A 24,621-nucleotide genomic window follows, 5' to 3' on the forward strand; every position below is an offset into this window, starting at 1 on the left:
AGGTCCACGTTGATTTGAGAAATCTTTTCATTTTAACAATATTCAGAAAATGGTAAAGTGATTTACAAGTAAGAACAAATGTGTCATATAACGGTAACTAGATAAAGGTTAGTGGAGATTTCTGTTTGATTTCCAGTACATGCTTTACAATAATTTACTCGTGACTTTTGATAAGGAAACTATTTAACTTTCATATTATTTAATGAAAAGGTGAAATTATGAAATGTAGAAAACTTAGAAGATGAATATCGACATGTTAAGTAAATCGATGTGTTATATAATTTCGTGCACTTAACTATCCATTGGACCTTACCTGACAATTCACGAACGATTGTTTGTAAATAAATATGTATATGTATATATATATATATATATATATATATATATATATATATATATATAATAATTTGAAATTATAAAATATAATTTAAACATTAAAATTAAATATGTGAATTAAGAATTAAAATAATTAAGTGTAATATAAAAAGAATCTATATATAAATATATATGATTTCTATGCATAATTATTATATGTATATTATAATATATATATAATTTATAAATAACAAATAATTAATAAAAGTTATTATATAACATTATATGATTATTATTAAAAGTTACATAATTAATAATATACTATTAACAAGTTAAAATATAATTGTTATAGTAATATTATTATTACTTTCATTATTATTATTAATACTAATATTAATATCAATAAATAATAACAGTATTAGTTATATTATTATGGATAATATATAGATATAAAATTTAATGTATTTAGTTTGTTATCTTTACTAATATTATTATTATTATTACTCTCATTACTATTATTAGAGTAAATATTTAATATTAATATCAGTGTTATTATTATTATTAACTAAAATACATAAATATGAAATTTGATACATTGATTTGTTATATTATTATTATTATTATTATTATTATTATTATTATTATTATTATTATTATTATTATTATTATTATTATTATTAGTATTATTATTATCATTATTCATATCATAATTAGTAGTAAGATTACAATTTTAGTTATTATTAATGATTATTCATTATTATTATTATCTTTATCAATATTATTATTATTAATATCATTATTATTATTATAGTTATTATTAAAAATTAATACAATTTATTATTATTATCAGTAATAATATAATTATTATAATGATCATTATTATTTATTATTATTAATATAATTATTATTAATAATAATAGATTTAGTAATTATTTGTATTTATTATATAAACTATAAAAATCAAACAAATTTAGTACGATTCAGTTACAAGTATCTATCAAGTTGTCCTAAATTTGTTTCCCTGTCTCTAATCTTTATTAATATCGATATCAGATTGCTAAAACAAACAAAGAATTGAATTTCAATTATTATTTCTTTTTCTTATTTTTTTGTCTGATTGAAGAAATTCATGACTATAATGTCTGATTCCTGTTACCAGTCAACTTCATAAATCAATTCAGATACAGTGTAACTGTTAAATCATGTACTCTATAACATTATATAAGTTATCTCACTGCAATTCAATAATTAAAATCAAAAACTCATGAAAATAAAACTCAGTCCCCTGTTCGTGTAACTTTTTATTCAAAACTCTTGAATTTGAACGAATTTTTAAAATCCTTTAATGCAGTTCTGTTATAAATCTTTCACTTAAACTATCTGGAAAATCTCAGGTCTCAATTTTATCTATCGAATTCGAATTTCCGAGTCAAAGTTCAATCTTTAAAAAGTCAAACTATGTGTTCATCGAGAAATTTGAATTTGTTTTGAGGTTTCTGGTAAAATTGATAATTCATAAAGTTTCCATGAATGATTTATAACCTAATTCATGTTATAATCATAAGCTAAAAACATCTGGAATTCGAATTCAAAGATTGAGTTGTTCTTCGCATTTTCTTCAGCTACTTCTGTTTAAATTATTTTCATTTTCTTTTCTGTTAACTCCAACAATCAAAACAGTACATTTCTGTTTCAATTTAGCAAAATAATTCAAACTTATATTAGCTGTTATTATTTTAATTTGGTCGATGGAGTTTATGGTGAAGAAGAAATTGGAAACAGTTAGATATAGTATAGATATATTTTTTTCGGGGTAATAATCAGATAAGCAGAAATGGAAGGATGGTTATGGGTGTTAGTGGGTTAGCCGGTGAAATGTCCCGTTCATATTGATTATAAACGTTCCATATTAATTGATTTCGTTGCGAGGTTTTAACCTCTATATGAGACATTTTACAAAGACTGCATTCGATTTTAAAACAAACCATAACCTTTAAAATATTACGCCGATTATCAAATATTGATAATCTAAAATATAGCATTTTCACACAACCATTACATAATGGTTTACAATAAATTTACACAACAATATATGTCTTCGAATGCAGTTTTTTTAAACAATATTATACAAGCATGCTGACTCCAACTCTTGTCCATAAATTAGCATGCAATAACGGAAGCTCTTAATAATCACCTGAGAATAAACATGCTTTAAATATCAACAAAAATGTTGGTGAGTTATAGGTTTAACCTATATATTTATCAAATCGTAATAATAGACCACAAGATTTTCATTTCCATTTCTCAATAACATGCAATCTGCATAAAAATCATTCATATGATGAACACCTGGTAACCGACCTTAACAGGATGCATATAGAATATTCCCATCATTCCGTGACTCTCATCGGACATGATAAATCGAAGTACTAAAGCATCCGTAACTCAGATGAGGCTTGTTGGGCCAAATAGATCTATCTTTAGGATTCGCGTCAATTGGTGGCAATAATAATAAACACCAATTCTTAGGCTACCAAGCTAAAAAGGAGCATATTCGGTTCAATAATTCAATATAGAATGTAATTTTGATCACTTGTGTCTATTTTGTAAAACATTTATAAAACTGCATGTATTCTCATCCCAAAATAATAGATTTTAAAAGTGGGACTATAACTCACTTTCACAGATTTTTACTTTGCCGGAAATAAGACTTGACGACTGGTTGATTCACGAACCTATAACAAATGTATACATATATATCAAAGTATGATCGAAATATATTCACAACATTTTTTATTACGTTTTAACGATTTAAGTTTGTTAAGTTAGCAGTCCAACATTAGTAATCTACAACTAGTTGTCCACAGTTAGATGTACAGAAATAAATCAATATATATTATCTCGAATCAATCCACGACCCAGTGTATACAAGTCTCAGGCTAGATCACAACTCAAAGTATATATATTATTTTGGAATCAACCTCAACCCTGTATAGCTAACTCAAGAATTACTGCATGTAGAGTGTCTATGGTTGTTCCCAAATAATATATATAGATCGGTCGATATGATATGTCAAAATATTGTATATGTGTCTATGGTATCCCAAGATTACATAATATATGTTAGAATACATGTATAACACAATGTAAGTTAGTTAAGTTATGATTTGTATAGATTTGTTACAGATTTCACGTAGCTACAACAAGCAAAATTATCCAATCTTGTTTTACACATAACTTCTTCGTTTTAAATCAGTTTTGAGTGATTTAAGTTGCTATGGTTTCATAATGAACTGAAATTTATGAAACTAAACAAAAAAAAAAGTATAAGTTTATAGTCAGAAATACAGGTTACAATTCAATATTGTAAGAGGTAGTCATTTCAGTCGAAAGAACAACGTCTTGATGACCATTTTGAAAAACATAATTCCACTTTGAGTTTAACCATGATTTTTGGATATAGTGTCATGTTCATAAGAAAAATCATTTTCCCAGAAGAACAGCTTTTAAATCAAATTTTATCATTGTTTTTAATTAACTAACCCAAAACAGCCCGCGGTGTTACTACGACGGCGTATGTCCAATTTTACGGTGTTCATCGTGTTTCCAGGTTTTAAATCATTAAGTTAGCATATCATATAGATATAAAACATGTGTTTAGTTGATTTTAAAAGTCAAGTTAGAAGGATTAACTTTGTTTGCGAACAAGTTTAGAATTAACTAAACTATGTTCTAGTGATTACAAGTTTAAATCTTCGAATAAGATAGTTATATATATATGAATCGAATGATGTTATGAACATCATTACTACCTCATGTTTAGTAGGTAAACCTACTAGAAGTGACAAAATTTGATCTAGCTTCAAAGGATTCTTGGATGGCTTGAAAGTTCTTGGAGTAGAATCATGACACGAAAACAATTTTAAGTAAGATTATTACTCGAATTAAGATAGTTTATAGTTATAGAAATCGAATCAAAGTTTGAATATGAGTATTACCTTGATTCAGAAAGATAACCTACTGTAAATAACAAAGATTTCTTGAGATTGGATGATCACTTGAAATGGATTTGCAAGATTGGAAGTAAGATAGTAAACTTGAAAGTGTTCTTGATGTGTTCTTGAGTTGTTGTTTTGTATGTTGATCTAGGTTAGGATTTATGAGCTAGATTGAGCTAGATTATGAAGAAAATGATGAAGAACACTTAGAACAATATGAGAGAACTTGTGAGAGAGTAGTTTGATGCATGTAAGTTGCAAAATGAAAGTGTTATTGGTGATGGTTGAAAACGTGAATGGAGGCTTGACATATAGCCTCCATTAGTTTGTAATTTTGTGAGATATTTCATGTTAGTTACCAAATAATTGGTTCCAAATGTTTGTTGACTATCTATGGCTGTTAAGAGGTAAATTATTATGTGTATATACCAATAGTATATACGTCTAGGAGCTGGGTATTGTACGAGTACGAATACGGTTGCATACGAGTAGAATTGTTGATGAAAATGAATGAGAATGCAATTGTAAGCATTTTTGTTAAGTAGAAGTACTTTGATATGTGTCTTGAAGTCTTTCAAAAGTGTACTAATACTTCTTAATATACTACACGTATATACATTTTAACTGAGTCGTTAAGTCATCGTTAGTCGTTACATGTAAGTGTTGTTTTGAAACCTTTAAGTTAACGATCTCATTTAATGTAGTTAATTCATTGTTATTATACTTAAATGAGATGTTAAATTGTTATGTTGTCATGATAACATGGTATATAAATATATCTTAACATCATATATATATATATATATATATATATATATATATATATATATATATATATATATATATATATATATATATATATATATATATATATATATATATATATATATATATATGTTAAAATACTATTACAACGATAATCGTTACATATATATATTGTTTCGAAACTCTTAAGTTAGTAGTCTTGTTTTACATATGTAGTTTGTTGTTAACACCCTTAATGATATATTTAACTATCATTTTATCATGTTAAACATAGTGTATCAATATCTTAATGTGATTCATATGTTTTTAGTAAGACTTTGTTATAACGATAATCATTATATTTATCGTTTCGAGTTTCTTAATTCAATAATCTCATTTTTAGGTATATCACTCATTGTTAATATACATAGTGAGATACTTACTTATCATAATATCATGTTAACTATATATATATATATATATATATATATATATATATATATATATATATATATATATATATATATATATATATATACATACATATATATCATCTTGTAGTTTTTACAAGTTTTTAACGTTCGAGAATCGCCGGTCAACTTGGGTGGTCAATTGTCTATATGAAACTCATTTCAAATAATCAAGTTTTAACAAGTTTGATTGCTTAACATGTTGGAAACATTTAATCATGCAAATATAGTTTTCATTTAATATATATAATCATGGAAAATTTCGGGTCACTACAGCGGGAGGTCTCGGGTTCGAGCCCGGACGATGCCAGTTTTTTTCTAAGAAGGCTTATTTTAAAGGTAGTCATTTTTTTACTACTTCTATTATATTATATTATTATTATTATTATTATTATTATTATTATTATTATTATTATTATTATTATTATTATTATTATTATTATTATTATTATTATTATTATTATTATTATTATTATTATTATTATTATTATTATTATTATTATTGTTATTTTATTATTATTATTAATTGTTATATTATTATTATTATTATTGTAAATGTTAATGATAATATTATGATATTGAAATAAACATGAGATTAGTATAATAAGTAATATTAACTTGTAAAATGAAAATGAATTTATAATATGAATATGATTTAAATAAAAGATAAGTATAAAGAATTGATTATGAATATATGTATGTACATATGATAAGTAATATGATTAGTATATAAAGTTTATAATATAGTATGAAATATTATGATAAGATAGCTTGAAGATTAAAATTGCGTGATATATATATATATATATATATAGATGTATAGAAAACTCATAAAGGTTTAAACTTTAATATAAGTATTAATATGAACCTACTTTTAATATACAATGACTATTATAAGTTTAAGGTGTAAATGTTAATTACATAAAAATTATGCATATATTAAAATACAAAATATATTATGACTATAAATGAGAATTATGTGTAAAATATATACATAGCTTAATATGGATTAATGAAACATTAGTAAAATGGTAAATATAATTATAAGACATGAGTTATAAATATAACTAATGTATATATATATATATATATATATATATATATATATATATATATATATATATATATATATATATATATATATATATATATATATATATATGTGTGTGTGTGTGTGTGTGTGTGTATGTATATATATATATATATACACACACACACACATACATATATATATATATATATATATATATATATATATATATATATATATATATATATATATATATATATAAACATATTTATATATAACATACATAATTTATGGATAAAACCTATGCTATTATAATTAACAAGTAATTATAATATAACATTTTGTATAGATACACTGGAACTATATAATGCATTAATAAGTATTTAACAAATTAATATTAATAATTTTTTTAATTTAATAATGAATATTAAATATTAATATAGAATAAATATATTTAATTTATCTAGAATTTATTTACTAAAATAACAAGTATATTATTAAAAATAATATATATAAACTTATTCGATTACGATTATATGTTTTAATATATATACTGGATATAGGTTCGTGAATCCGAGGCCAACCCTACACTTGTTCAATGCCGTCATATGTATTTTTACTACAAAATACAGTATCGTGAGTTTCATTTGCTCCCTTTTTAAATGCTTTGGCAATATATAATTTTGGGACTGAGAATACATGCGCTTTTATAAATGTTTGACGAAATAGACACAAGTAATCGAAACTACATTCTATGGTTGAATGATCGAAATCGAATATGCCCCTTTTAGTCTGGCAATCTAAGAATTAGGGAACTGGCCCTTAATTGACGCGAATCCTAAAGATAGATCTATCGGGCCCAACAAGCCCCATCCAAAGTACCGGATGCTTTAGTACTTCGAATTTATCATGTCCGAAGGGAGTTCCGGAATGATGAGGATATTCTATATGCATCTTGTTAAGGTCGATTACCAGGTGTTCACCATATGAATGATTTTTATCTCTATGTATGAGATGTATATTTATGAGAAATGGAAATGAAAATCTTGTGGTCTATTAAAATGATGGAAATTATTGATTACGATAAACTAAGGAACTCACCAACCTTTTGGTTGACACTTTTAAGCATGTTTATTCTCAGGTATTAAAGAAATCTTCCGCTGTGCATTTGCTCATTTTAAAGATATTACTTGGAGTCATTCATGGCATATTTCAAAAGACGTTGCATTCAAGTCGTTGAGTTCAATAAAGATTATTATTAAGTAAATGACAAATTAGGTCATTTATAGTTTGGATATTATGAAATGGTATGCATGCCTGTCAACTTGTAACATCCCGCATTTTTCCGTTAAGTTATTTTAACGCCCGTCTTTTTATTTTGATAATATCTTCGCTATCTAAATTCGTATCCTCCGTTAGCTAACGTTCTTAATATATTTGTCATTTAATTATAACATCTCTCGTTTGCTCTAGTGTTTTTTTAAAATGTTCGTTCGGTTAATTCACGCACCCGCAATTAAACTTGAGGGACCAAAGTTACCAAGTGACCAAAAAGATGACTAGGTCAACTAGTCAACTCCTTTCCTCCTCCATTCATTTCATCACCTCCCAACTTAATACTTCCACCTCCTTTTGCTCTCAAACCCTCAAACACAAATTCATCATCTAAATCCAATTTAGCAAGCGTTCTTTAAAACAAATTACATATTCGGAATCCTTGCATCTTCCTCTTCAAATCCATACCAACTTCATCTTGTTTGGGTAACTTTCTATAAATACTAGATCTTATGTTCTTGATGTTTTTACCTTATAAAAGTGTTAGTTAGTGTCTATGGCTGGAGTCTAACGTGAATATATGAATTGTATGCTCGATCCTGTTGTTTTAGTGTAACTAGCTTGAACTTGAAAAGTGTGTGTTTAATCTTGAGTTTTGGATGATTAAATGTTGTTGTAATGTTAAAGTTCATGTATTAAATGTGTTACTAGCATTACTAGCTTCATTTTGATGTGTAGGTTGATTAAGAAAACTTCACTAACATGATTATTGATTTTGCGATTTTGGTTAGGGTTTGTTAGACTTAAATATGAACCTTTGATGCATTGAATGCCATGAAATGTTATTGGTAAGTGTTTAGTTGTATTGTATGCGTAATTACCTACAAAACGGCGTATTATATGTAGGTAGTTAGTTCATGAATCGTCAAATTGCATTTATGATATTGGATGTATAAATGATGAACATTTAATGTGGTTTTGGTTGTTGTAAATGTCAGATTAATTGATGAAACGTGTTTAGTTGTTTTCCTCGTCAAAATACCTTTCCGATGATATAAGATACATGTTTTGATCGTTTGCGGATCATAAATTGTGATTGTTTGAAGTTTAGTTCGTGCACTTGTGAGTTTTCAGCAAGCAGGATCTGGATGCCATTTTGGACGTCGTCCAAATCATTGGACTCCGTCCAGTCCTTCAATACTGGACACCCTCCAGGACATTTGGACGCCGTCCAACTGAACTGTTAGGGACTGTCCAACTTGGTCATTTTTTGTTTAATTCCAACTATGCTACGCACCTCCGATTAACATGTAACTTGTTCTAACATGCTCATATATGACTATATAAATCAGAAAAATTGTCCGAGACCCGACCCGAACGTGTTGACTTTTTTGTTGACTTTGACTTGACCAAAGTTGACTTTTATTCAAACTTAACCGAATACTTATGCAATCGTTCTAACATGCTTTTATATTTGTATCTTGCATGAAACCTGACGATGTGATTCACATGCTATATATATAATCGAGTCGTAACGAGCCATAGGACTAATTGAACACTTTGACCGACCGTGTTTACCGATATTGATACAACCTATTTGTTTAGGTCAAGACTAGCATTTGTTCTTTGCACACGTTTACCTTGTGAAGTACCTATTTACCCGTGCACTCAAGGTGAGATCATAGTCCCATTTTTACTCTTTTAAACTTACATTTGGGATGAGAAAACATAAACATTTCATTTTATAAAGTGAACACAAGTACGAAAACAAACATTCTACGTACGAGTTAGAACAAAAATCCTCAATTCGATTATCATTAGTTACACTTGCCGGGTGTAAGCGAGAACTTATGTTGTATGGCTATATGGGTTTGACAAACCCTCATTCAGACGGTTCACTACCGTTATGCGGATGAAATATATTTTCGAGAATAAGTGTATGTTCTAACACTATGTGATGGGGTAACGTTAGTTAAGCCTTGATAACTGGGTGCTCGTGATAACAATTTTTAGAATGATCTTACTATTACTCCAACATAATAAATCTTGTGGTTCAACTTACTTACTTACTTACGTACTCACTTACTATACCTATGATTTCACCAACGTTTTTGTTGACAGATTTTCTATGTTTTTCTCAGGTCCTTGAACGATATGTGTTACATGCTTCCGCACTATATTTTGATACTTGCTTGGATGTCGAGTATACTTACATACATGGAGCGTCTTTTGACTTTACATTAAATCGTGTCGCATAAGTTTCATTTGTACTTAAAAACGTTGTATCATATTAGTCGTTGAACTACTTTGTAAACTTTGAAACATCTTTACATATGAAATGAATGCGACATATTTTGGTCAAACGTTGTTTTAAAGACTTATGACCACGTAACGGGACCTAAGTAGACGGCGCCGTCAATGACGATTTTGTCGGGTCGCTACACAAATTTCGATGAAATGAAAGTTTGTCTTTTAAAACGAATGCAATGTTTGTAAAATGTATCATATAGAGGTCAAATACCTCACAATGTAACCATATGTTATTGTATTCGTCCTTATGGATTAGGACGGATCGTCTCACAGATGGTCCTGTTTTGACATTTAATGTCGATGGAGGCTTCGATGTGCCTTTGACTGGAGCGGGTGGCGTCGGTGGTGTATTCATAACAGTCGTTGTAGGTGTTTGAAAACCTGTACTTACTAGAGAATCCGATCGCCCCTGATTTTTGGCATTCTTGTTTCCTCCACCCATACTTGCTGACAATTTTGAAAACTTGAAAGTGACCAATTAATTAAACAAAAAAGTTTTACGAAAAGAAGATATATATAATAAATTATATACAACACAAATTCAAATCTTATTTGTTCACACAACCGGTCCCACGGATGGCGCCAAATGATTAAGCATATTTTCACGATGTCAAGGTGAACCTACGCTTGAGTGCATAAAAGGGTATAAGGATTAACAATATTCGAACCTCCGACCTTAGTCGTGGATAACCCACATCGGTATCATTTTGATTCCGATAGGGTGGCCGATTTGAGAGTCCACCAACAATCTAGCATACGAGGTTGAGTGGCCCAAAGACATGAAGGTTTCATAGTTTGTAACATACCTGAAAGTCTTTTCATGAATGATCGTATGAAGCTTGTTCGTACGATGATGAGTATGCTATGTTACGTATTAGTAACGGATGTATTTTTAGGGTGTGGGAGCTTATGTATTTATAGGCTCACGAATTAGGGTTTCGATAGGATCTCATCCATAATTAAATGTGATCTTATCCCAACTAACTTTCGTTATTTAAGGAAAAGAATTCGAATTAATTATACCGTACATTCTTCTAGAATGTACTGGACCCTTATGCAAGTATACAAAACTCACATCATTTGGTATAGGCGCATAGAGTGCGGCTATACCCATGCCACATATGGCAATTAGTGTACGGCTCAGGACTTTGGATGCGTAATCCGTATGGTCATGCAGATGTGCGTATCATTAGTTAAAGTACTTAAAATGATCTTAACATGTCAAGATAACTCCTAAAAATGTGTCTAAAAATATGTATAATTTAGAAGTTATCAAAGGGTATGAAAAACTCGCTTTTACAAGAGATGATAAAATTTAAATCCTAATAATATATCTCACCAACCTTTATAAATGCTTTCATTATTATCAGGTTTTCACTAAGTCAAGAGATATCATTTCATTATATACTTGTGATAGAGGCAAATAATTACTAAAATTAACCAAGTAGAAAAGGAGAATTGACTTTTGGGTTGACATCTGTGTTGGGTTAATTGGGTAGGTCATGACACAAGATATAAAATAGGTGTAAAAGCGGAAGCAAAATGTAAAGTCAAAAACATGTCTAATCATTAAAGTTTAGTTATTATTATAAGAACTAGTCTGAACCAGACCAAAGAGTACAAGTGGTCCTAATGTTCATTAAACCAGATTTATACAACAGTTAGTCATCATTGGACTCTTTTATTTTCTAACTAGAACTTTTAAAAGTGTGTGGTTCTCATTGGAACTCTTTTCTCTCGCTCTCATCACTCTTATTGGCCTTCATTAGGTTCTTTTACTTTTCATTTCTTTTGCTTTCATGCTTTGCAAATAGCTTAACATTTGGCAATTTTTATAAGTTGGCCCTCATTGGGACTTTTTTGATGCCTCAGTGGTCCATGCTTATTATGCCATATGGGAGTGGCTATAAGTTTGCAATCGTTTCACAATATTTGGCATTTACTTCATATCTTAAACAAGTAGTCCGATCTCAGAGTTGAGAGTAGTTCTATTAACTTTAAGATTAGATTACTGAAAAGACATAAGTTTGACTAAGAATTTATACTTCCAAAATTAGGGTTAGGAATGGGAATTTGGTTTATTAGGTAATACTAAAAAGGTTAAGGTTTCTACGGGAACTATTTGTATCTAGCACGCATAATGGGTGCTAACGAAATGGGTAAACTGGCTGACAATTGGTTTTAAAATAAAAAGACAAAGACACATTCTAAAGTTCCCCTTGTTTACTTAAATCAATCCCATTACAGTTAAAAATTTAAAAACTACACAAGTTCTTAACTTAATGATTACTCAGTACACTCATAGTTAACAAGGAACCTAACAGTGAATTATGAAATAACAAGATAAGTTTTAGCTTAAGTGAAGAATTCATGTGTCCCTCTTCACACTTAAAATCATGCATTGTCCTCACTTGCATGAATTTATACTACGACGATAAAATAAAGCAAGACAAAAATGTAAACGTAAAAGGGAGCAAAAACATCACCGGGTTTTATGTGCTGTAAGTGAATAGGTGGAAGGATGAGCGCGAAGATCAGCATGTGTTGGTCAACTTCGAACACTACTCATAGATGGCAACATATGAAACATAACCCGAAAACATTCTTATTGATTAATGAGTCATAAGCTTGACTCAACCCCATGTAAATTTTTCCTTAGTGTGGTTTAACTTCCCCACACTTATCGGGCGACATGTAAAATTGGTATAAAATGTTTCACGAATGAGTAATGTTAACCAATCATTAACACATCGGGTTGTAAAGATAAATTTAATTTGTTGTTTGTTCAAAATTTTGAAATTAACCCGAGTGTCAATAAATAGTTTTCCATTAATTAACCCGAGTGTCAATAAATAGTTTTCCATTGTGTAGGTCTTGCAGCAATAAGTTTGTTTTCGTCGTGGGTTCTTGCCAAAATCGGTCTTCAAATACCATATCCCATCTGCTGATTTGTTTAAGATACTCAAATTCCAACAGAGTTGTGACTGGTTCTTCTAGCACAAGCTTATCCTCATTAATAGTTCCCATTAGTTCAACCTCGGATTCGTCCTTGGTGTCGACTTTCATAAACTCTTCAAACTCGACATCGAGGTCGATTTCTTCATCATTAATAGCCATCGAGGTAAAATCCCCTATGTCAACTTCCATTAATTCCCGAAAGTTTTCCTCGAGAGATTAATCAATATCATCTAACCTAAATTCAGTTGGTTGTTCAAACCAGTCAACATCTACCACTGTCCATCTTTTAAGTTCAGGAAAATAATCGAATTTTAGCATTTTGAAACCTAACTGCGATCACACCACAGAAAAACAAAAACAAACAAAATAAAAGAAAAAAAATAAAACAAGTAACTTTCGTGAAAATAAATTCTCACGAAAGGTTCCGATAAACTAAACAACTAAATAATTACTAAACACAAATAATAAATATAACGTAATCACAAATTAGTAAACAAACTTAAATCAATAAAACTGTCCCCGGTAGCGGCGGAAAAAACTTGATGTGTGAAATCAGGTTATAATATTTATAAACTAGAATTTACCGATTAAAAGATTACCACACAACTACGGGCAGTGTACCCGATCGTGCAATAGTATAGTTTGGTAAAATTCAGGTATCGATCTAAGGACAGTATGGATGCAATTCAAGATTGTAACTAAAATGTAATTAATTAACAAGACTAATTAAGAAAGAAAATAACGAGCAAATAAGTAAAAAAGCTGAGGTTTTCTGTTTAATGACCGAAATGTCAAAAGCAATAATAATAACGAAAAAGATTAAAATAAAAAAAGTAGCGAGCAAACAAATACCAAAATGAGACAAATATGTTTACCTAGACTCTATTCACTTGTACGTTGGATTATTAAGATTAAGACCTAGTTAATTTGTGTCTTAACACTTAATAGATAGTTTAATGTGGTTAATTAAATATAGATTATAGTGACTAGCTATAACCCTCACCATTATCTCAATCTGATTGTAATATCAATTAAACTTATTAATGTGGTTAATTAAATAAGCTCAATTGATAAATACGTTTTAATAACAAGAGATAATTCTAGTGATGTGCTATTCAACTCTCATTAATTCATTAATTGTAAATCTAATCGATCAAATGGTGGTAAATAATTAAGCTCAAGACCGTAACAGTTATTCAGAGATTCTGTCAAACTAACCAATACAAATTTAATCCGACAGTACGAGTATTTAGCCTAATCAAACATAATAAAATTTAGATCATTACCATAATATGAATTGAACACAAACACAAATAATTATTGCATAAATAATTCATCATTAACATAGACATGAATAAATTAATTAACTAGCAATAATGAATTTGATTCATAAACAATAATTATTATTCGCTCACATGCCTCTTTCTTTGTATTGTATTTCTTCATCGATCCGATGAAGGTTTTTTATATATATTTATTATTCGCCGAAAAAAATAATAATCAAAACAGCGTGGATTATGAGTTAACAACTAGACAAAATCAATAAATTGGGAAATAACTCCCCTCTCTTTTGTCTGTGAATGCCGATATCACCACAAGAGTTAGGGTTCACCCTTTGCTTTGCACCAATCAAAAACCCACTTTAATTTCCTTTGCTTTTCTTTTGCTGTGCTTGTCGTGACCTTAAGAACTCCAAGAACGGTCTACTTAATTTGCTTCTAAATACACAAACACAGACTAATCCGTATCCAAATGACCCACCTAAAAAAAAATTTAGTTGACTTTGACTGGTTAGAGTTTGAGAGCTTGGCTCTGTTTGATGTTTATGTATTCATCACTTGATCATAGATGCATGTAAGTTAAGTGATACTGTTTGTAATTTTGATTTTTCACTGTTTTGTGAAAAATCTAAGTAATTTAATTCATGTATTTTGCCACAAAAAAAAAAAAAAAAAAAAAAAAAACTAGTCCGTATTAATTTTAAAGTGCTTCTTGCTTCTTCTTCTGTTACTTGCGTCAACCAACAGAGACAAAACCCCAAGTGGGGTCCACCTGCGGCTCCAATACCCCAAAAACAACCTCTGTATTTAATTTTTGTTCCGTCTCTTTTTATAATGCTAGACTAGGTTTCTTAACTTTTTCTCCAAGTTGGTTCAAGAGTAGCATAAAGTGACAAGTCCACATGACCATTTAAATGTCCATCTTAAATAAATCTTGCAGCCCATATAATTTATTTGACCCAAACACTACTCAAGTGGACTTTTTTTTTTCAAAAACCATCTTTAATTTCTTTTTCTGTCCACTAACTCAACTTCTTTTCAGCATCCAATTATCTTGACTTTTTAACTTTATTCTCTATTTAACTCCAAAAAGTAATATGATACTCCAAAATAATCTGAAATCAATTATAATTCATTAAAGTTTCAAAAGTTCATAATATTGACTAAAATCATATAAATTATGCTTAATAACGTTAAAATACATTTTTCTTGATTTTATCCATTTTTGTAGGTTAAAGTACTTAAAATGATCTTAAAATGTCAAGATAACTCCTAAAAATGTGTCTAAAAATATGTATAATTTAGGAGCTATCAAGGTTGGAGGTAGATAAGTTGGTTCATGCGAACATTCTTCGGGAGGTACGGTATCAAACTTGGGTCGCAAACCCTGTTTTGCTTAAAAAAGGAGATGACTCATGGCGCATGTGCGTTGATTTTAAGGATATTAATAAGGCATGCCCCAAGGACAACTATCCTTTGCCTGAGATCGACTGGAAAGTTAAATTTCTTTCTGGTTTCAGGTTCAAATGTTTTTTTGGATGCGTATAAAGGGTATCACAAGATTCAGATGGTAGAAGCGGATGAGGACAAAATCGGATTCCACATAGATCAGGGTATTTATTGCTATAAGAAAATGTCCTTCGGGTTGAAAAATGCGGGGGCAACATACCAGAGGGTAGTGGATTTGGCGTTCAAGGATCAAATCGGTAGAAATCTTGAGGCTTATGTAGATGATTTGGTCATCAAAAGCAATACAGAGGTACAATCGTTGGCCGATATCCTGGAGATGTTCAACTCTTTGTGAAAAATCAATATGAAGCTTAATACTACGAAATGCAGCTTTGGGGAAGAAGAAGAAGGCAAGTTCTTGGGGTATATAGTTATGCCAAGAGGAATCAAGGCTAATCCTATAAAAATTGAAGCTGTAGAACGAATGAACTCCCCAAAATCGAGAAAAGAAGTTCAAAGTTTGACAGGCAAGTTGGCTGCGCTAACGAGATTCCTGTCAAAAGCCGCGGAGCGGTCATTACCATTTTTCCAGACTCTCAAAAATTCATTGAAAAAGTCGGACTTCAGGTGGACCGAGGAGGCCGAAAAAGCTTTCATCGAGATGAAGACGCTCCTAAGGGAGCTGCCTACTTTGATTGCGCCTATAGCGGGAGAGACGTTGATGCTGTATCTTGCGACTTCAAAGGAGGCCACCAGTTCCGTTCTTGTCGCAGATAGGGGCAGGTACGTCTCATATTGGGACTTGAAATAGGTACTGAATGTAATGTTTATTGTGTATTTCCCACTATTTTGGCGCAGGTACAAATGCATGTGTATTTTGTCAGCAAAGCACTTAGCGGCAGCTAAGTTAACTATCCACCTATTGAACAACTTGTGTATGCGCTAGTACACACACCTCGACGGCTGTGAATGTACTTCCAGGCGCACCCAATAGTGGTGTTAACCGACCAACCAATAAGACAAGTATAAGTCGCGATACGCGCATTCCATTCTCTTATTTACACAATTTTGTAAGACGCCAAATATGCGCTTGAATTAATTGCGATTTGCTGATAACATGTGATGACACGTGTTGTACAAGCCTGAGGTTTTAGGTATATTGGCTAAGTGGGCTATCAAATTGGGAGAGCATGAAATCAATTACTCCCCGCACACGGCGGTAAAAGGCCGATTACTTGGCTGAAATAACAGGAGAAGTAGAGGCACTCGCGAAAAGCATCACAATTGGTTATGATGAAAATTAGGTCTGGGAATTATATACATATGGAGCTTGTTGAAAGGACCCGTTCATACCGATTATAAACGATTCACAATAGTTAATTACAATGCGAGGTTCTGACCTCTATATGATATATTTTACAAACATTGCATTCGTTTTTAAAAGACAAACTTTCATTTCATCGAAAGTTGACAGGCATGCATACCATTTCATAATATATCCAATCTATAAATGACTTAATATGTCATTTACTTAATAATAATCTCTATTGAATTCAACGACTTGAATGCAACGTCTTTTGAAATATGCCATGAATGACTCCAAGTAATATCTTTAAAATGAGCTAATGCACAGCGGAAGATTTCTTTCATAACTGAGAATAAACATGCTTTAAAGTGTCAACAAAAAGGTTGGTGAGTTCATTAGTTTATCGTAATCCATCATTTCCATAATTTTAATAGACCACAAGATTTCATTTATTCAATAATCATTCACTCATAAGTGTTTAAAAATCATTCATATAGTTTGAACACCTGGTAACCGACATTAACAAAATGCATCTAGAATATCCCCAAACATACAAACATCGAAGTACTAAAGTAGTTCAAATTCTCTGACTAGAGCGTGTCAAAGCCCATAGATCTATCTTTAGGATTCCAATTGGTGGCAATTATAATAAACACCAATTCTTAGGCTACCAAGTTCAACAAGGGCGATATCCGGTATAACAATTCAACCATAGAATGTAGTTTCAATTACTTGTGTCTATTTCGTCAAACATTTATAAAAGCGCATGTATTCTCAGTCCCAAAAATATATATTACAAAAGCAGTTAAAAAGGGAGCAAATGAAAACTCACAATACAATATTTTGTAGTAAAAATATTCATACGACGATATTGAACAATGCAGGGTTGGCCTCAGATTCACGAACCTATATCATTTGTATATTTATTAATATACATAATTGAAATCGAACAAATATATATATAAATTTATTAGTCATATCCTTTTTACATTAATAGTGTATATATGTTTCATATATTCGTTTTGTATATAAAAATATTAATTTTTGTTATGTTATATGTATTTAAATATATCATTTGTATATTAATAACAGTAGTGATAATAATACCAAATAATATTAATAGTGGTAAAAATATTTATAATACTTAATATTATTAATAAGATAATAATGTTAATAATTCTATTAATAATAATAATAATAATGATATTAATGATAGTAAATGTAAAAATATTAATTTTATTGTTAATGCTAATTATGATAATGATTTTAGTAACTACATAATAATACCCATAATAACATAAATAATAATACTTATAACAATAATAATCATGATAATGACTATGGTACTTATAATGATAATTATAATACTGATAATAATTATAATACTAGTAGTAATAATAATAATACTACTATTAATTATAACATAATACAAGTACTAATTTTAATGAATCTAATAATAATACTTATAGTAATATTAGTGGTAATAATAACAATCTTAATAGTAATATTTATGGTGATAATAATAATTATAATTATGATAATAACATTTATTTAAATGATAATTATGAAATGTCCCGTTCTTATTGATTAAAAACGTTCCATATTAATTGATTTCGTTGCGAGGTTTTGACCTCTATATGAGACGTTTTTCAAAGACTGCATTCATTTTTAAAACAAACCATAACCTTTATTTCATAAATAAAGGTTTAAAAAGCTTTACGTAGATTATCAAATAATGATAATCTAAAATATCCTGTTTACACACGACCATTACATAATGGTTTACAATACAAATATGTTACATCGAAATCAGTTTCTTGAATGCAGTTTTTACACAATATCATACAAACATGGACTCCAAATCTTTTCCTTATTGTAGTATGCAACAGCGGAAGCTCTTAGTATTCACCTGAGAATAAACATGCTTTAAACGTCAATAAAAATGTTGGTGAGTTATAGGTTTAACCTATATATATCAAATCGTAACAATAGACCACAAGATTTCATATTTCAATACACATCCCATACATAGAGATAAAAATCATTCATATGGTGAACACCTGGTAACCGACATTAACAAGATGCATATATAAGAATATCCCCATCATTCCGGGACACCCTTCGGATATGATATAAATTTCGAAGTACTAAAGCATCCGGTACTTTGGATGGGGTTTGTTAGGCCCAATAGATCTATCTTTAGGATTCGCGTCAATTAGGGTGTCTGTTCCCTAATTCTTAGATTACCAGACTTAATAAAAAGGGGCATATTCGATTTCGATAATTCAACCATAGAATGTAGTTTCACGTACTTGTGTCTATTTTGTAAATCATTTATAAAACCTGTATGTATTCTCATCCCAAAAATATTAGATTTTAAAAGTGGGACTATAACTCACTTTCACAGATTTTTACTTCTTCGGGAAGTAAGACTTGGCCACTGTTGATTCACGAACCTATAACAATATATACATATATATCAAAGTATGTTCAAAATATATTTACAACACTTTTAATATATTTTGAAGTTTTAAGTTTATTAAGTCAGCTGTCCTCGTTAGTAACCTATAACTAGTTATCCACAGTTAGATGTACAGAAATAAATCGATAAATATTATCTTCCACGACCCAGTGTATACGTATCTCAGTATTGATCACAACTCAAACTATATATATTTTGGAATCAACCTCAACCCTGTATAGCTAACTCCAACATTCACATATAGAGTGTCTATGGTTGTTCCGAAATATATATAGATGTGTCGACATGATAGGTCAAAACATTGTATACGTGTCTATGGTATCTCAAGATTACATAATGTACAATACAAGTTGATTAAGTTATGGTTGGAATAGATTTGTTACCAATTTTCACGTAGCTAAAATGAGAAAAATTATCCAATCTTGTTTTACCCATAACTTCTTCATTTTAAATCCGTTTTGAGTGAATCAAATTGCTATGGTTTCATATTGAACTCTATTTTATGAATCTAAATAGAAAATGTATAGGTTTATAGTCAGAAAAATAAGTTACAAGTCGTTTTTGTAAAGGTAGTCATTTCAGTCGAAAGAACGACGTCTAGATGACCATTTTAGAAAACATACTTCCATTTTGAGTTTAACCATAATTTTTGGATATAGTTTCATGTTCATAATAAAAATAATTTTCTCAGAATAACAACTTTTAAATCAAAGTTTATCATAGTTTTTAATTAACTAACCCAAAACAGCCCGCGGTGTTACTACGACGGCGTAAATCCGGTTTTACGGTGTTTTTCGTGTTTCCAGGTTTTAAATCATTAAGTTAGCATATCATATAGATATAGAACATGTGTTTAGTTGATTTTAAAAGTCAAGTTACAAGGATTAACTTTTATTTGCGAACAAGTTTAGAATTAACTAAACTATGTTCTAGTGATTACAAGTTTAAACCTTCGAATAAGATAGCTTTATATGTATGAATCGAATGATGTTATGAACATCATTACTACCTTAAGTTCCTTGGATAAACCTACTGGAAAAGAGAAAAATGGATCTAGCTTCAACGGATCCTTGGATGGCTCGAAGTTCTTGAAGCAGAATCATGACACGAAAACAAGTTCAAGTAAGATCATCACTTGAAATAAGATTGTTATAGTTATAGAAATTGAACCAAAGTTTGAATATGATTATTACCTTGTATTAGAATTATAACCTACTGTAAGAAACAAAGATTTCTTGAGGTTGGATGATCACCTTACAAGATTGGAAGTGAGCTAGCAAACTTGAAAGTATTCTTGATTTTATGTAACTAGAACTTGTAGAATTTATGAAGAACACTTAGAACTTGAAGATAGAACTTGAGAGAGATCAATTAGATGAAGAAAATTGAAGAATGAAAGTGTTTGTAGGTGTTTTTGGTCGTTGGTGTATGGATTAGATATAAAGGATATGTAATTTTGTTTTTATGTAAATAAGTCATGAATGATTACTCATATTTTTGTAATTTTATGAGATATTTCCTGCTAGTTTCCAAATGATGGTTCCCACATGTGTTAGGTGACTCACATGGGCTGCTAAGAGCTGATCATTGGAGTGTATATACCAATAGTACATACATCTAAAAGCTGTGTATTGTACGAGTACGAATACGGGTGCATACGAGTAGAATTGTTGATGAAACTGAAGGAGGATGTAATTGTAAGCATTTTTGTTAAGTAGAAGTATTTTGATAAGTGTATTGAAGTCTTTAAAAGTGTATAAATACATATTAAAACACTACATGTATATACATTTTAACTGAGTCGTTAAGTCATCGTTAGTCGTTACATGTAAGTGTTGTTTTGAAACCTTTAGGTTAACGATCTTGTTAAATGTTGTTAACCCAATGTTTATAATATCAAATGAGATTTTAAATTATTATATTATCATGATATTATCATGTATGAATATCTCTTAATATGATATATATACATTAAATGTCTTTACAACGATAATCGTTACATATATGTCTCGTTTAAAAATCATTAAGTTAGTAGTCTTGTTTTTACATATGTAGTTCATTGTTAATATACTTAATGATATGTTTACTTATCATAGTATCATGTTAACTATATATATATCCATATATATGTCACCATATAGTTTTTACAAGTTTTAACGTTCGTGAATCACCGGTCAACTTGGGTGGTCAATTGTCTATATGAAACATATTACAATTAATCAAGTCATATCAAGTTTGATTGCTTAACATGTTGGAAACATTTAATCATATAAATATCAATCTCAATTAATATATATAAACATGGAAAAGTTCGGGTCACTACAGTACCTACCCGTTAAATAAATTTCGTCCCGAAATTTTATGCTGTTGAAGGTGTTGACGAATCTTCTAGAAATAGATGCGGGTATTTCTTCTTCATCTGATCTTCACGCTCCCAGGTGAACTCGGGTCCTCTACGAGCATTCCATCGAACCTTAACAATTTGTATCTTGTTTTGCTTAAGTCTTTTAACCTCACGATCCATTATTTCGACAGGTTCTTCGATGAATTGGAGTTTTTCGTTGATTTGGATTTCATCTAACGGAATAGTGAGATCTTCTTTAGCAAAACATTTTTTCAAATTCGAGACGTGGAAAGTGTTATGTACAGTTGCGAGTTGTTGAGGTAACTCAAGTCGGTAAGCTACTGGTCCGACACGATCAATAATCTTGAATGGTCCAATATACCTTGGATTTAATTTCCCTCGTTTACCAAATCGAACAACGCCTTTCCAAGGTGTAACTTTACGCATGACCATCTCTCCAATTTCAAATTCTATATCTTTTCTTTTAATGTCAGCGTAGCTCTTTTGTCGACTTTGGGCGGTTTTCAACCGTTGTTGAATTTGGATGATCTTCTCGGTAGTTTCTTGTATAATCTCTGGACTCGTAATCTGTCTATCCCCCACTTCACTCCAACAAATCGGAGACCTGCACTATCTACCATAAAGTGCTTCAAACGATGCCATCTCAATGCTTGAATGGTAGCTGTTGTTGTAGGAAAATTCTGCTAACGGTAGATGTCGATCCCAACTGTTTCCGAAATCAATAACACATGCTCGTAGCATGTCTTCAAGCGTTTGTATCATCCTTTCGCTCTGCCCATCAGTTTGTGGATGATAGGCAGTACTCATGTCTAGACGAGTTCCTAATGCTTGCTGTAATGTCTGCCAGAATCTTGAAATAAATCTGCCATCCCTATCAGAGATAATAGAGATTGGTATTCCATGTCCGGAGATGACTTCCTTCAAATACAGTTGTGCTAACTTCTCCATCTTGTCATCTTCTCTTATTGGCAGGAAGTGTGCTGATTTAGTGAGACGATCAACTATTACCCAAATAGTATCAAAACCACTTGCAGTCCTTGGCAATTTAGTGATGAAATCCATTTTAATGTTTTCCCATTTCCATTCTGGGATTTCGGGTTGTTGAAGTAGACCTGATGGTTTCTGATGCTCAGCTTTGACCTTAGAACACGTCAAACATTCTCCTACGTATTTAGCAACATCGGCTTTCATACCCGGCCACCAAAAATGTTTCTTGAGGTCCTTGTACATCTTCCCCGTTCCAGGATGTATTGAGTATCTGGTTTTATGAGCTTCTCTAAGTACCATTTCTCTCATATCTCCAAATTTTGGTACCCAAATCCTTTCAGCCCTATACCGGGTTCCGTCTTCCCGAATATTAAGATGCTGCTCCGATCCTTTGGGTATTTCATCCTTTAAATTTCCCTCTTTTAAAACTCCTTGTTGCGCCTCCTTTATTTGAGTAGTAAGGTTATTATGAATCATTATATTCATAGATTTTACTCGAATGGATTCTCTGTCCTTCCTGCTTAAGGCATCGGCTACCACATTTGCCTTCCCCGGGTGGTAACGAATCTCAAAGTCGTAATCATTCAACAATTCAATCCACCTACGCTGCCTCATATTCAGTTGTTTCTGATTAAATATGTGTTGAAGACTTTTGTGGTCGGTATATATAATACTTTTGACCCCATATAAGTAGTGCCTCCAAGTCTTTAATGCAAAAACAACCGCGCCTAATTCCAAATCATGCGTCGTATAATTTTGCTCGTGACTCTTCAATTGTCTAGACGCATAAGCAATCACCTTCGTTCGTTGCATTAATACACAACCGAGACCTTGCTTTGATGAGTCACAATAAATCACAAAATCATCATTCCCTTCAGGCAATGACAATATAGGTGCCGTAGTTAGCTTTTTCTTCAATAACTGAAACGCTTTCTCTTGTTCATCCTTCCATTCAAATTTCTTCCCTTTATGCGTTAATGCAGTCAAGGGTTTTGCTATTCTGGAAAAGTCTTGGATGAACCTTCTGTAGTAACCAGCTAGTCCTAAAAACTGGCGTATGTGTTTCAGAGTTTTCGGGGTTTCCCACTTTTCAACAGTTTCTATCTTTGCCGGATCCACCTTAATACCTTCTTTGTTCACTATGTGACCGAGGAATTGAACTTCTTCCAGCCAAAATGCACACTTTGAAAACTTAGCGTACAATTCTTCCTTCCTCAATACTTCTAACACCTTTCTCAAATGTTCACCGTGTTCTTGGTCATTCTTTGAGTAAATAAGTATGTCATCAATGAAAACAATGACAAACTTGTCAAGGTATGGTCCACACACTCGGTTCATAAGGTCCATGAACACAGCTGGTGCATTAGTTAAACCAAACGGCATGACCATAAACTCGTAATGACCGTAACGTGTTCTGAAAGCAGTCTTTGGAATATCATCTTCTTTCACCCGCATTTGATGATACCCGAAACGTAAGTCAATCTTTGAATAAACAGACGAGCCTTGTAGTTGATCAAATAAGTCGTCGATTCTCGGTAGTGGGTAGCGGTTCTTGATGGTAAGTTTGTTCAACTCTCGGTAGTCGATACACAACCTGAATGTACCATCTTTCTTCTTGACAAACAAAACAGGAGCTCCCCACGGTGATGTGC

The sequence above is a fragment of the Rutidosis leptorrhynchoides genome, chromosome 3 (assembly GCF_046630445.1).
Source record: "Rutidosis leptorrhynchoides isolate AG116_Rl617_1_P2 chromosome 3, CSIRO_AGI_Rlap_v1, whole genome shotgun sequence".
Classification (NCBI taxonomy): domain Eukaryota; kingdom Viridiplantae; phylum Streptophyta; class Magnoliopsida; order Asterales; family Asteraceae; genus Rutidosis; species Rutidosis leptorrhynchoides.